This window comes from Pinus tabuliformis, chromosome 4_1, assembly GCF_031772625.1.
Source record: "Pinus tabuliformis cultivar Carrire ecotype Pingquan chromosome 4_1, CPIR1, whole genome shotgun sequence".
Classification (NCBI taxonomy): Eukaryota; Viridiplantae; Streptophyta; class Pinopsida; order Pinales; family Pinaceae; genus Pinus; species Pinus tabuliformis.
This window is the reverse complement of record NC_142303.1, coordinates 826,849,863-826,864,185: the sequence shown is the minus strand read 5'-3', so window position 1 is coordinate 826,864,185 and position 14,323 is coordinate 826,849,863. Positions and strand designations below refer to the sequence as shown.

At 40.0% G+C, this 14,323-nt stretch overlaps 1 pseudogene; it reads right to left on the bottom strand.

The window, feature by feature from the left end:
* LOC149178791 (serine--glyoxylate aminotransferase-like) overlaps window positions 1-14,323 on the bottom strand; it is a 48,200-nt pseudogene that overhangs the window by 12,902 nt on the left and 20,975 nt on the right.

The window sequence follows — 14,323 nt, the reverse complement described above, 5'->3', positions numbered from 1 at the left end:
GCATGTTCTCACAAAGACTTCAAGTTTTCTTTTCCTTAACTAATTAACTCATGGAGAATTAATTGATTAATATTCCAAACTACTGGTAAGACCAAATTTGAATTTACTTCCTATAGATAGACCAGGGACTGCTATAAATAGGAAGGGACCCAGAAATGCTATTTTTAGCAGTTTCACCTCTCACCGAAGGTGGCCAAAATGCTCATTAGCCAAACTGCTATTTTTAGAAGTGTTATTTTTAGCACTTCCTAAATTTAGCATTTCTTGTTGCACACTTTTCAACATAAACATCCAGCTGCACTAGACGATGCAATCAGAGTGTATGCCGAAGCCACTAGCTCAAATATTCTCTTCCTAATAGTTGGGAATGAGTGAACGGCAAAGGAACTACAAACAACCAAGAAAGGAGGAGACTTAGTGACAATGTCCACCTGAGTTAAACTGAAGAAGGAAATACTAGATGAAGTATTGTCCCTTGACACAGTTATGCAAGCATTGTACTCCAAGTTTGGTACCGTGCACAAAGCAATCATCCATCTCAATGGATGGCAGTAGCAATGTGCTAGAAGAGCATGTATCTTGATGAACTTCCATGATGTTGTTGATGACATGCAAACATAGATGATGACGTACAAGGGAGCATCACTTCACTTGCCTAATATGATGAGGGTCAATGCAGTCAAGCTGAAAGCACATATCCGGAGTCGGATCTGGAATTATGAAGAACTCTTGCAGTTCATCACTAGCATACAGGCTTCCCATGCATGAGTATTCAAGAGTATGGATGTTATGGTGTGCACACATGCAATCCCATCACTTGGGACTCTCGCCTAGGAAAAGACAAAGAAACAGGTCCGACTCGAGCTTGACTCATAATTCGACGAGTTGATGTGAATTTCCACCAGCTTGGACTTGCCCATTAGTGGAGACATCATGCACAAGTATGTTGCTAGTTCGACCACCTTGAAGACAATGATGCGCATGCTTTCAGATGATTTGGATAGAGGACCCCGAGTAGTGTACCTGGATGTTATGGAGGAAAGGGTCAGGCTTCAGACATATGTGATAGCGGAACACACAGACACCATCAAGGACTATAGATCTTGGCATTAGTATGTTACTGTCGATCAACATGAATATGTTGAGGAGTTGGACATCCATGGTTGTCTAAGTCAGAGTGATGTCATGTTTGGCTTGCTCAAGCCAGTTGTGTTCACATGGATATGAGCATTGTAATGTTAAGTCATGTCAAGTGTAAGTCAAGTGTCAATAGTGGATGTAACAGTCATAGAATAGGTGAAGATTCATGAGGGTAGTTGAACAGTCACAAAGGGGAATGTCAAGGGCCACCCCACCCTTTCCTATAAATAGTCCCTCATAACTCATTGTATAGGCTTTTGGTTAGCCAAGCTTCCAATAAGACTATCTTGGAGAGAGCTTTGATAGTATTGTAACGCTCCTTGGCTTCTCCACTGCACGGAGCTAGTATATCTCTTTGGAGGAGTACGAGGATGTGGCTGTAATGTTCCACTATTGGGGCTAGCGGGTTTACATGGATGTATTGTATGATTGGAACTTACACTTGTTTATATAATAAGATCCAACATGTTTTCATGCATATGTTGTTATTTTAGTTGGATTGTTCCGGTTGCTTTAGCAATGTATGTTGTTTAACTTATGTAGTTGTGTCTAAACTATTTTGTATGCAATTATATGAATCTTATTGCAAATGTGTTGTTGGTTTAACCATCACTTTGGATTTCCAGCTGACTCACTTTTTAGCTTGTGATGTCTCTCCGCTCATGTGTTCCCTTCCCAGCTGAGTACTATTAGAGGTTTCCAAGGGGCACACTCATCTCAACCCACTTGTGTTAGAACCTCTCATGCACCTACCTTGACTCACTGCAGCGGTCATACCCTTGCTACTCATAGAGTTATCTTACTTGCCTCTGTGGAAAATCGCAGTCAAGGCATTACCATATGACCTACTGCTGGGACTCCTACACCTAATGGTATGAGGTCTAATTGGCACTTCTTATCGGGGATATCCCCTTCACATGTTGGCGGGTCCAGCACCGTCAACATTTATGGCACTAGAAGGAGGGTCTTATGAAAAGTTGTGTCCTGTCATCCAATTTTGAAACTTTGCAGACCTTTCATGGATTTTTGCACTCTTCTCCCTCCCCAATTTTTTTCGAATTGTGAAGATGTCTCCATCACGGGGGAGTTTTTGATCTCTTGTCCACTTACACGTATGATGGTGAAGGTGAAGTGGCTTAGCCTGAGTACTTACATGAATTTCTTTCCATGCTTCATAAGTAAGATGGGTGTTCTGACGAACACACTAGCTTGTTTCTTGCACACACGCTTCATGAATCTCCACGTCGATGGCTTCTCAGCCTACCAGTTGACAACATGCACTCACTTGAGCACTTTTGGGATCTTATTGAAGACACTTTTATCATTTTGATCCAAACCATTTTTATCGAAAACTGTTGCAGCAACAGAAGGCTCTGCATGAATCAGTTATTGATTTTTGGTAGTGCTTCCATGACTTGCAGTTTCAAGCTCTAAGGAGCCAAATGAAATTTGCCTATCTTTTGGACTGGTTTGAGTACTGCCTTAAGAAATTTTTCTATCCCAAGAAGAATTTTGAGATCAAGCTTCACTCAACATTCTTCATTGGTGGAGCTGCGCAATCTCATCTGGATGCGAGAACTGTCTCGACTGAGTGTTTGCCTTCCTCTCATTCAACAGCTCCACCACTGATGAGTGATGTTGAGGATCATTCTCACACACTGTTCATATTTTACATCTTCCCAACATCACTTCACTTAATTTTCGTGCAGATTTGGTTGTGAGTCCTTCAAGTTCCCATATGCATTCTGTTCTACGACCTCTGTCTTTGCACTCGGGTGTTCCTCCAGATGAAATTGTCTCATGTTCCTCCATTCCAGACTCTTCACTTGTTGTGAATGAGGAACGACCCATTGAGGAGTTGGTGTTGCACGACCAACATGCGTTGTTATTCACGAAGAGTATGAGTGGGAGTTTGAGCATCAACACTCGGCGAAGGATGACTTCCTTCCATCCGAGCCCCCTTCATTCTTTCTTAACATCTTTTGGTGAACCTGTCATCCATGATTTTGCATGTGTTTCTTCATCCACGAATGCACCCATTTTTGATCACTTGCAAGACTCACTGGATGTTGGTCCATCATTCAACAATGGAGAGGATAAGATATTCATTGAAAATCCACTTGATCTTTCATCTGTCTTTTCTGGAAACACAGAGGATGGGTTTGTTTTCTTTTCATCTACCCCTGTGTTTGATTCATCTGATCATGAGGATGCCAATGAAATCATTCATTTTTCTGATTGTGGCGGTCATGATCCATTTGTTTCCATATTTGATCACGATCATGACTCTATCACAGTTGATCTTTTGAAGCCACCAATTTATGATGATCTATCTGATGAAGAAGTTGAAACACCCAAGACTACCAAGGCACTTCAGCCCAAGCTGATGGTTATGTCAGGTCCTTGCTCTCTTGGGGTTAGTCTCACTTCTGATCATGAAACTGTTCAATCACCCAAGGCTCCCCATCACTCATCTAGATGCATTGAAGATCCATCTCACACACAGATCACACCTCCACTCGAACTGCACGATCCCATCGCTCATGCATTGGAGGAATCTTACATTGCAAGCGCTCATTTGGGACACAATTTATCTTTGTTTCTTTTGTTTGCTTGTATGTCACAGTCAAGAGTGTGCTTATGCTTCAAATTTGCAAGTAGTGTCACATAGCACCATGATAATTCCATGGAATTCTCATCATGCACGTGCACTCAATTATGTCCTGTGGGCACTGTCAAACACGAAGTGTGGTTGTCGTCATTGTTATATCTTTCTTGTTTGCTGGTTCACACAACTAGGTTTCTCATGGACCAAGCCTTCACCAACATGGGTCAACCAATGCGCTGCTGGCTGCATTGGAAATCTCACTTCACGTAATCAGGCCCATGCACCGTTAGTGTAGGAGTAGGAGTAGTGTTTGCTTTGAGTCAGTTTTCTTGCATGCTTGTTTTCTTACTCACTTTGTTTGTTTGTTTGTCTTCTTACTTGTTTGCTTACTTTCTTTTCTTTCACTTTTTCTTCTGCTCTTGCTTTGCTTTTTTGTTTGTTAGTTTGCTTGTTCGTAGGTTAGTTTTGTGTGACGACTCTTGAAACGAGTTGGGTGTAGTACAAGACGACTTGTACACCTATCAATATTTGGTTATCTATCATATTGCCTCTATATGAAGAAATTGTTACTTTTAGTCGGTGATACGTCAAAGGAAAATGCATACTGTTTAAACTGAACCTTGGTGAAAACACAACGCTTACACGCTAACTAGTGTCACCTTCTCTAGTCGGTTGTTTTTGGGTTAACCCTTGTCAACTGATTCAAGTAGAGTAAGGTGAGGGGGAAAACCTTAATAGGCAAGTCAGAGATACAATAAACTACTTCTCTGCTAGAACAACCTCGTCTACTCTCAATAAGTCTGGATCCCTCTTCCACCTCTGAAATGAACAAGTGCTATGCACAGTGAAAAATGAAAGATGAAAAGTCAAAAAAAAAATTAAGGCGAAAGAAGAGAAAGGCTTCCTGCATAGGGAGGTGATGCAAGTAACTCCATTAGGGTACTAACCAGGCTCGCTGGTAATGGAGCCACGCTTTTGTTCCTATGTGACTCCACCAGGGTACTATCCAGGCCTGCTGGCAGCAGAGCAACACCAGAGATGAAACTAAGACTTTGACTACTATAATGCTTATGCACCAATATACCCCTCAACCCCAATCGAAACAATTGTGTTTCCATGGCTTGGAATGTGTGTCAACCAACCAACAACTTGGTAGATGCTACATTTTATAATCAAGCTAGTGTGAAACCAAGATGAGTTGAGAACTGAACAATACTTCCAGAGGTGTTAGACTTGCTTTTCACGAACAACGTCCATTTAGAGAGCTAGAGTTCTACCAGTGTGTTGCCAACCACCCTCCAAAATTTTCCCTTAGCCCATTTTGGAGCCTCCCTACCAACCTTTCACAACACGTTGTCTTATTTCATCAAGTACACAAGCTTCAATGTTTTCTTGCACAAAGGCAGGTTGTTGATCACAACTTGATCTATTCCCCTCACATGTTGTCCACTTGGACTTAGTCCAGTTGCAAGCTGAGTAGATTCCCCAGGAAAATTTCGCATTTCTAGAGGGAAACCAACCTTCCCTCCAAAAATTGGCAATCCTATCTAGCAGCCTACTGGGCTCCAGAATTACACAATTCTGCCAGTCAACACTCCTAGCAAGAATTGTGCAAATTTCCCCAATAGGGTTTCTCAGCCCAGAATTTGCGCAAATATAAGCAGCAATCAACTGCTCTACCCAAAAATTATGCAAACCTCATGGGAATTCAGCCCAACTCCCAGCCAGAAATGTGCATTCTTCTCAAGCAGTTGAGCGGCTTCATGCATGAGCAGCCTGGTTGACCAGTTCCACCTGGGACAAAGGAACCTTGACTTGCATGCATGTACGACTTGTTTTTCCCTAGAATAGCAAAAGGAAACATCCAAAAGGCATCCCATGATTCAAGGAGCTATTTTTAGCAGCCGGAGGTTACATGCAAAGTTGTTTTAGAAACCTCCCTCCAAGTGTCTCTTTTTCCTAGATTTGTGGCATGCGCATCATGAGCCCAAACTTATTTATTTAACGAATCAGAGCTTATTCTTTCACATCAATCTTGGATCTCTGACATCCCATAGCACATCCAGGACCCTTCGACACATCCGCTTAGCTATTCACGGGTAAGTGGCCTCAACTTGTCTTTTTCAACATTTTTGTCGCTTTTTCAGTATTCGCTTGTGCGAGTGTTGTTTGCTTGATTTCTTTGAATGCTTCCTACCATTTACATGCATACTAGCTTGTCCTAGCTCCGTTTCAATTTTTGTTGCTATCTCACTCTTGTCGCATGCATGAAACTGTTTTGCACGAACAGTCGTCAAACCAGCAAATCACTTCACCCACATGCATGTTGATCTGTTTGTTGAATCTTTCATTCATGTTTGCATGCATTGTAAATCACTTCTGTTTTCACTTAATGTCACCACGCATTAAATATCTTATTTTCTTTCAGTTGCCGATCGGCGAGTCGGGCCAACCTTTGCCCCGAATCTGCCTTCACTAAGAGTGAATTACGCAATCTAGGGAAGGAAGGCTCTCCCTTCCTCTCCAGAAATGCGCATTTTTGACTAGCACTGCCCTCTACGACTATTTTGCGCATTTCTGAGGAGAAGTGACTACTGGCCCATAAAATTTCACAATGCAATCCCTGAGCCTGCAGTCACTCCCAGCTAGAATTGCGCATTGCGCAATCCCAGTAGCCAACAGCCAGTCTGGATTGCACATTGTGCAGATCTAGTAGCTAGTATTGCCTCTGAGATAGCCGAGACTACCTTTTTCATAGTTCTGGCAGCCACTCACCCAGCCTCCCAGAAGAAATTGCGCAATCTTTCCCATCAATTTCCCAGGTATGTGTTGTGTCATTCCCCAAAGTTGCTTTGTTTTCAATGACAGATTTCTTTCCATGCATGTTGCTTGTCTCAAAATCTTTTAGGTGTTTGTATATCTCAATGGATTCCAAGAGAAAAATATCACAAGACACTGATGGAAATGCAGCTGGAGCAGCAGTTGAGCAGGTGTCCTCCAGTCTGCGGATCTATGAAGATACAAAGTTGTATCTAGACGAGGACATCAAAATGAAGTGGCAAGAGGTCAATGAAACATTTGCAGGCACTTTTAGGGAACACCTCAAAGACCATCAAGTGTATGTGAACATTCACAAGTCGGCTTGTATCACATTGCATGAAGATATCCTGTGTTCCCATGCACGGACATGATACAATGGATTGTCTCTCACACTGATCCCCAGATGTTGACCTTGAGCAGTGTCAATGTGACGTAGCTTGCAACCTTCTGGGAACCAGATTATGATGAGATGTATCATAAGTCAGAGCCCGTGACTGTAGTGACCACTCCATGCATCTTAGTCAACAACAGTTCTAACTCTAGAGACATTCTGAAGAAATGGGTAAAGGAGCCGGCTCGATTCAGGTTCACATCCAAACAAATCTACAAGACAAAGATACTAAGGAAGGTGTCCCAATAATTGATCATATTTTTTTGTTGACTGTATGGCCAAGCAAGCACGAAAACCTTCCCATAAAGTTGGGTGGTTGCACTGGACCAATTGGCTAGAGAAGGAAAACCATGTAACTAGTCCGACATACTGGCTCATCAGCTAAAGGAACAAGTAACGAAGGCTCGACAGTCACCCAGAGGTATGCATGCAAAGATTTACATGTCCACCTACATCTTAGATGCAGTCTATGCCCGACAGGAGTTCCCGGGCTTGGAGTGGGCATGGTCACCGATGGAGACTGCTGTGAACACATATTTCAAGTTGTTGTCTAAATGCAACTTCAAAGGAGTAATCACGGGGTTGTCTGATCATTTTGTCACCCCTGTGTACAAGATGATATTCGAACAGGATCCACCATGCATGTCACAAGAAGTAATGGAGGTAGTGATAGGCATTTTAGATTGGTATGCCTCACCATTCGAAACTTTCATCTGAATGTTTAGTGCAGAGAAGCCTCCGTATGTTCTGCCAAAGTTTTCGTTGGACGTACTTGTCATGTAGGAAGTAGCATTTCACATCTCGGTAGGATTGACAACTAGACTACATAGGAAGCAGAAGGCACCATGGCCGACTCTTACATTGCGGATTGGGTTATATGAGATCCGAAGTATCAATCAAGTGGATTTTGAGGTAGAACTGATGAAGAAGTACCCATTCTACCTCTGAAGCTACAATCCATATGACCCACATTGCATTGTGAAAGATCACTGCACGAGAGTTCAGTTCAACTAGATCCACAGGGCATGTCATTAGGCCAAGGAGGACCCATGGAGATATTGCTACAGTTTCTCCAAACCCAATTAACCAGTTGGCTTTGCTATGGAGTGCTTAGCGAAATAACATGAAGCAGCATCACGAACAGCACCAACAGTGGAAGCAGTAGAAGCAATGGAAACAGAGGCAAGCATACCAGTGTGCGACAAAGGTGAGATAAATATTGTCAATTGAATGGAGGAGGAGCAAAGCTACAAGTTTCGAGCAGATCCACTTATAGAGAAAGAAGCTATGGCTATAGAGGCAAAGAGGCAGTAGCGTGACAAGTGAATCATGTGAAGGCAGAAGGATAAGAAGAGAATGGAAGAAGAAGAGAAGGAGTTGCATGAGCTTAGGGAGAAACTCCGAAAGGAGAAAGAGTTGCAAAAATATGAGAGGGAAGCGCAATAGTAACATATACAGTAGGGGTGCAACATGTACAAATAGATGAAGTAGCACCCTATTCAAGTAGTTGATTCATGAGAACAACTGGCATCAGGCGAGCAGGGTGAACCATCGTAGGGGCAAGACTTTGCTCATGAGATAGAACAATCACTTCAACAGCTAGATGTAGACATGAGAAACAGGAGTTGGAACATGAAACCAACCTTATGCCTCACCACAAAGAGGTAGACTCACTCACTTCAATGCATCTAGATAATGAGCAAGTCTAGAATGACCAAGGAGGCACTGAGATCCTTGGTGATTAGCCAAAAGAAGAGATGCACAACATCTCATTTGGTGAATCCCAAAATAGAGTTGTGCAGTCTCGCATAGTGTCAACTTCGAAGGATCATATGTCTCTTGCGCAAGTTGAGGAATGATTGATCACGAATGATGTGCACAAACATCCAGTTGCACTGGCTAATGCAAACAAAGTGTGTGTCGAATCCACTAGCTCAAGTGTTCGCTTCCTAACAACTAAGAATGAGTGAATGGCAAAGGAACTACAAACGATCAAGCAAGGAGGAGACTTGGTAACAATGTCCACCTGACCTGAACTGAAGAAGGAGATACTATATGAAGTATTGTCCCTAAACACAGTTATGCGGGCATTGTACTCCATGTTTGGTACCGTGCACAAGGTAGTCATCCATCTCAACGGATGGCAGCAAGGATGTGTTAGAAGAGCATGTATCTTGATGAACTTGCATGTTGTTGTTGATGGCATGCAAACATGGATGATGAAGTACAAGGGAGACCCACTTCACTTGCCTAAGATGATGAGGGTCAATGCAGTCGAGCTGAAAGCACGTATCCAGAGTCAAATCCAAGATTATGAAGAACTCACGCAGTCCATCACTAGCATACAGGCTTCCCATGCACAAGTATTCAAGGGTATGGATGTCGTGGTGCACACACATGTGATCGCATCACTTGGGACTCTCACCTAGGCAAAGACAAAGAAATAGGTCTAACTCAAGCTTGACTCGTACTTCGACTAGTTGATGCGCATTGCCACCAGCCTAGACTTGCCCATCAGTACAGACATGATGCACAAGTATGTTGCTGGTCTAGCCACCTTGAAGACAATGATGTGCATGCTTTCAGATGAGTGAGATAGAGGAGCTCGAGAAGTGTTCCTAGATGCTATGGAGGCAAGGTTCATGATTTAGAAAGATGTCACGCAGAACACATGTACACCATCAAGGACTACAGATCTTGGCATTAGTATGTTACTATTGATCAGCATGAAGATGTTGAGGAGTTGGACTTCCATGGTTGTCTAATTTAGAGTGATGTCTAGTTTGGCTTGCTCAAGCTAGTTGTGTTCACATGGGTACATGTGAATTGTAATGTTAAGTCATGTCAAGTGTAAGTCAAGTGTCAACAGTGGATGTAATAGTCATAGAGTAGGTGAAGAGGAATGAGGGTAGTTGAATAGTCACAAAGGGGAATGCCAAGGGCCGCCCCACCCTTTTGTATAAATAGTCCCTCATAACTCATTGTATAGGCTTTTGGTCAGCCAAGCTTCCGATAAGACTATCTTGGAGAGAGCTTGGATAGTATTGTAATGCGCCTTGGCTTCTCCACTGCACTAAGCTAGTATATCTCTTTGGAGGAGAAGACGGATGTGGTTGTAACGTTCCACTATTGGGGCTAGCGGGTTTACATGGATGTATTGTATGATTGGAACTTACACTTCTTTATATAATAAGAGCCAGCACGTTTTCATGCATATGTTGTTATTGTAGTTGGACTATTCTGGTTGCTTTAGCAATGTATTTTGTTTAACTTATAAAGTTGTGTAAGAACTGTTTTGTATGCAATTATATGAATCTTGTTGCAGATGTTCTATTGGTTTAACCATCACTTTGGATTGCCAACTGACTCGCTTTCCAGCTTGTGATGTCTCTCTACTTGTGTGTTCCCTTACCAGCTGAATACTATTACAAGTTGCCAAGGGGCGCACTCATCTCAACCAACCTATGTTAGAACCTCTCATGCACCTTCCATGACTCATTGCAACAGTCACACCCTTGCTACTAACAGAGTTATCTTACTTGCCTCTGTACGAAATCGTGGTCAAGGAATTACCATATGACCCATTGTTGGGACTCCTATACGAAACGGTCTGGGGTCTAATTGGGACTTCTTAGCGAGGATATCCCCTTGACATTTTGGCGGGTCCAACACCGTCAACAAGTCCCCCATTCCAAATATCATTAGATGCAAGTGAACTTATTATTAAAAGAAATAGATTCATTTTTCTTATGATAATAGGTATGAGGGTAACTCAATTACATATTTCAAAAAATCTGTTGGACAACAATAGAGTCAAATAGTTGACTTCACTCTTGTCCATCTGATTTCTAGAATCTACAATCAAGATAAAGGCAAACTGATTATAGACATTTTATTTTGTCTATTAGATTTCTAGAATATTCTAGAATCTATAATCAAGATAAGGATGGTCTCATTGTAACCAATTTTCTAACCCTCAACTAATTCTTCTTCTTCATAGACAATGAATTTATTAAGTAGCAATGTAAAATGATAAATAAATACTCAGAAGCAATCCAATCAAATCAACATTGGTGGTCATACTCACAAAACACCTTCCTTATATTTTCCAAATTGTTTTTGACCCCAATTGCAGTGTCATTGTGAACACAACAAATAGCCTTTACTTTGTGTTCCTTAACGCTTCAATATTTTCCATTAGTATCCCAATATCCACATATCCCCCATTCACATTGTACAACATCAACATCAAATTTTAGGCACTTCATTTCATCAAATCATATAATACTAAATTCGTCCATCTGAAAAGAGATGATTTCATCCTATGACGATATTGTGTTTGTAAGAGAACTTTCGCAAGAACTAGTACCTAGAAATTTCATAAACATATGTTAGATTATTGATACACCATGCATGTGGACTGAGTTAACACCAACATGCAAGTCAAACTTATACAATATTGATTACCACATATGGTTAAATTGAACCTACAAAATAGTTCCCCGAATGAATTATTTCATAAATTAGCAGCTAGTTTGACTCATTGTAACCATATGAGGGAAGCCATAGAAATGAAAATTGATGAAACTAAATATAAGCACACAACCTTGTTAAAAACAAGGCAAAATTTGTGAGAGTGAGTTTCAATTTTCAATTTAGCATGCTGAGAGAATCTAGTATGATAGTAAACCATGTAGAAAATCTGCACACTAGAACTCCTGTAGTTCTAGTAAACAAAAGTGTAATAGGAAAACCCAATGTATGGGTTCTATGACAAGGTAGTATGTTTCTCCCTATGCTCTCATAAATGAGGAGTTTCAAAAGTTTGGATTTTCTATGGTGTATAATGCATAATTATGAGATAGCATCAAAAACCATTTATGCTAATTTTAAATGGCATGCTAAGATTGAGAGGCAACTAAGCATAATGATAGAACCATACCCTTAACAAAACCCTGATCGGTATAGACCTGAGAGGTATTAAAACCATCGAGGTTGCACAATCCAAGTTCGATTCCTTACTCAGGAATGTGTATCTTGAGGGTTTGAATACCTCTAAGTGCTAATTTGATTAATACTAATACATATGTACATACACTCAAGAGGGAATACACTAATTTTAAAAGAGAGAAAAGTGATATTTCTACTAAAAAAGATGAGATATTTACCCAAAATTATTGCATCTATATGATGGAAATTCAAACTAGGAAGCAGTCAAGTACAAATAATAGAATGGTATTTTATACATACATAGATATCCTTGAACCGTGCAGAACCAAAAGAAGAAACATAAGGTGTAAACTACTCGATGGAAGAATCCAGAAACACCCTAAGAAGGCACCTAACAATTTTTTTTTTTTATGATGAACAATTTGGACTTGAAAGTTCCCTACTAATAACTTGTCTTCCTAAAATAACCCTTTCACTAAAAAACATTGCAAATGGATCATCAGTCCTAAGAAGGAAGATCTATCATGATAGACTTTTTTGGTTTTCCCTCAACCCATTTACTGACAGTATAATGAACCTTCTCGCGCAAGATGTCATCAGATTTGTAGGGTTCCTTTAGCCAATTTATGAGAATGGAAGCACACAAGTTGGCATATGAAATGTAGGTCATTCTTTTTTCCCTCCAGAAGGGGGTTTTTGTCGTTACCATCATAGATCCTACTGTAGAAGCCATTATACTCTATTCTCTCTCTGTGACTATACACACTACCCTTTTACCACTTTATGTTTCCTTCCCTTTGTCATGTATGCCCTTCAATCATCCCACTCAAAATTTTTATTATTTTTCTCATTCTTTTTAGCAAAATGGGAAGTTGAGATGAAATGGGAAAGTTGATACAAAAGTGTTATTTTGTCTCAAAGTAATTTCCTAGAACACCTCATCATTTATAAAAAGGGAAAGTTGAGATGAAATGGGAAAATTGAGACAATATTGTTATTTTGTCTCAAACTAATGTCTTAACGCACCCCTTCCTATAGTAGTTCCTTAATCTAGCATTGAAGCACAATATATGTTACATACTAATATCAAGCATGGTTCACCACTAAACCTAGACGAGCTTAAGAATAGATGAAATGGGAGCTCTGATAGTATGTTACAAGAGTTACCAGAGCTAAGGTTCAACATTGAACCTAGAACAGCTCCAATATAGGAAAAAAATTATGTTTTAAATCAATATTTATGGATACATGTGTACTTATGTGATATTATTTTGTTATTATGAATAAATTGATGTTAGTTAATGACTAACTTGATTTTGATGTAGGAGGATAAACATATAGGTTGGTATAAGCCCAAGAACAAATGAAGTAAAGGTAATAGACACATTTAATTATTATGATTTTAATGGTACTAATAGTTGTGTGATATTTTAGTAGATAAGAAAGAGAAGGATGTCTAGTAGAAAGTCACAACTCAGTATTGAAATTATTTCTTATGAGGAAAAGGGGTCATAACAGGGAATATATCATGTAATTACTGAGAAAATTAAGAGTTTGAAGGAAAACCTTTGGAGCTACGAAGCAGATTATGAAAGACTCATTAGAGAATAAGAAGAGAAGACAAATCTAAACATGAAACTACCACAAAAAGTTTCATACATGCAAGGGTTTTTACAATATGGAAAACCATTGGAGATATAGATAAGTATCATAATAAAAATATCATGGAATTCCATGAACTAAGAATGGCACAACTAACCTTGGACCACTATGCCAATACATTCATAGCATTGTTGGAATATGTACCCTTTCTAAAAGATGAAGAGATGAAAATGAAATATAGACCATTTGAAGATAATATAAGGTATGAGGAGCATGAGGCACTTGATGACATAAATAAAATGGAAAAAAAAAAATCTATAAGAAAATAGAAACTAAGGAAAGAATTGGAAGAAGGAAAGACCATTGAAATGTTTGAGTTATGGAGGATAACACCATCTCCATGAATTCCCTCACCAACAAAAAAATAAGAATGACCCATTTAAACTCCAAACACATGGGCCAACAACCAATAATATATAAATAAGTAAATCAAAGAGGAAGACTTTGAAAAGTCGAGGCTACAAAAAAGAACACCTACTTTATTAATTCCCTTATAAGCAGCATGAGGTCATGGAAACCTCTGATGTCCAAGAGACTAGCTAAATGAGAAATCATACATAAGTGTGTTAAAGGCTAGTACGATAGTGGGAAATTAGTAACATGACTCTCTAGTAGTGGTAGTAGTGCTTGTTAGCGATCGTTTGGTTCCTAAAGAAATTAAGAAGGCTAAGTAACCCACCTTTGGTGGTGAAGTGAAGAAAAATGAGGGAGAATCCCCAAAATCTCTCTAATATAAATAAGAATCCAATGAA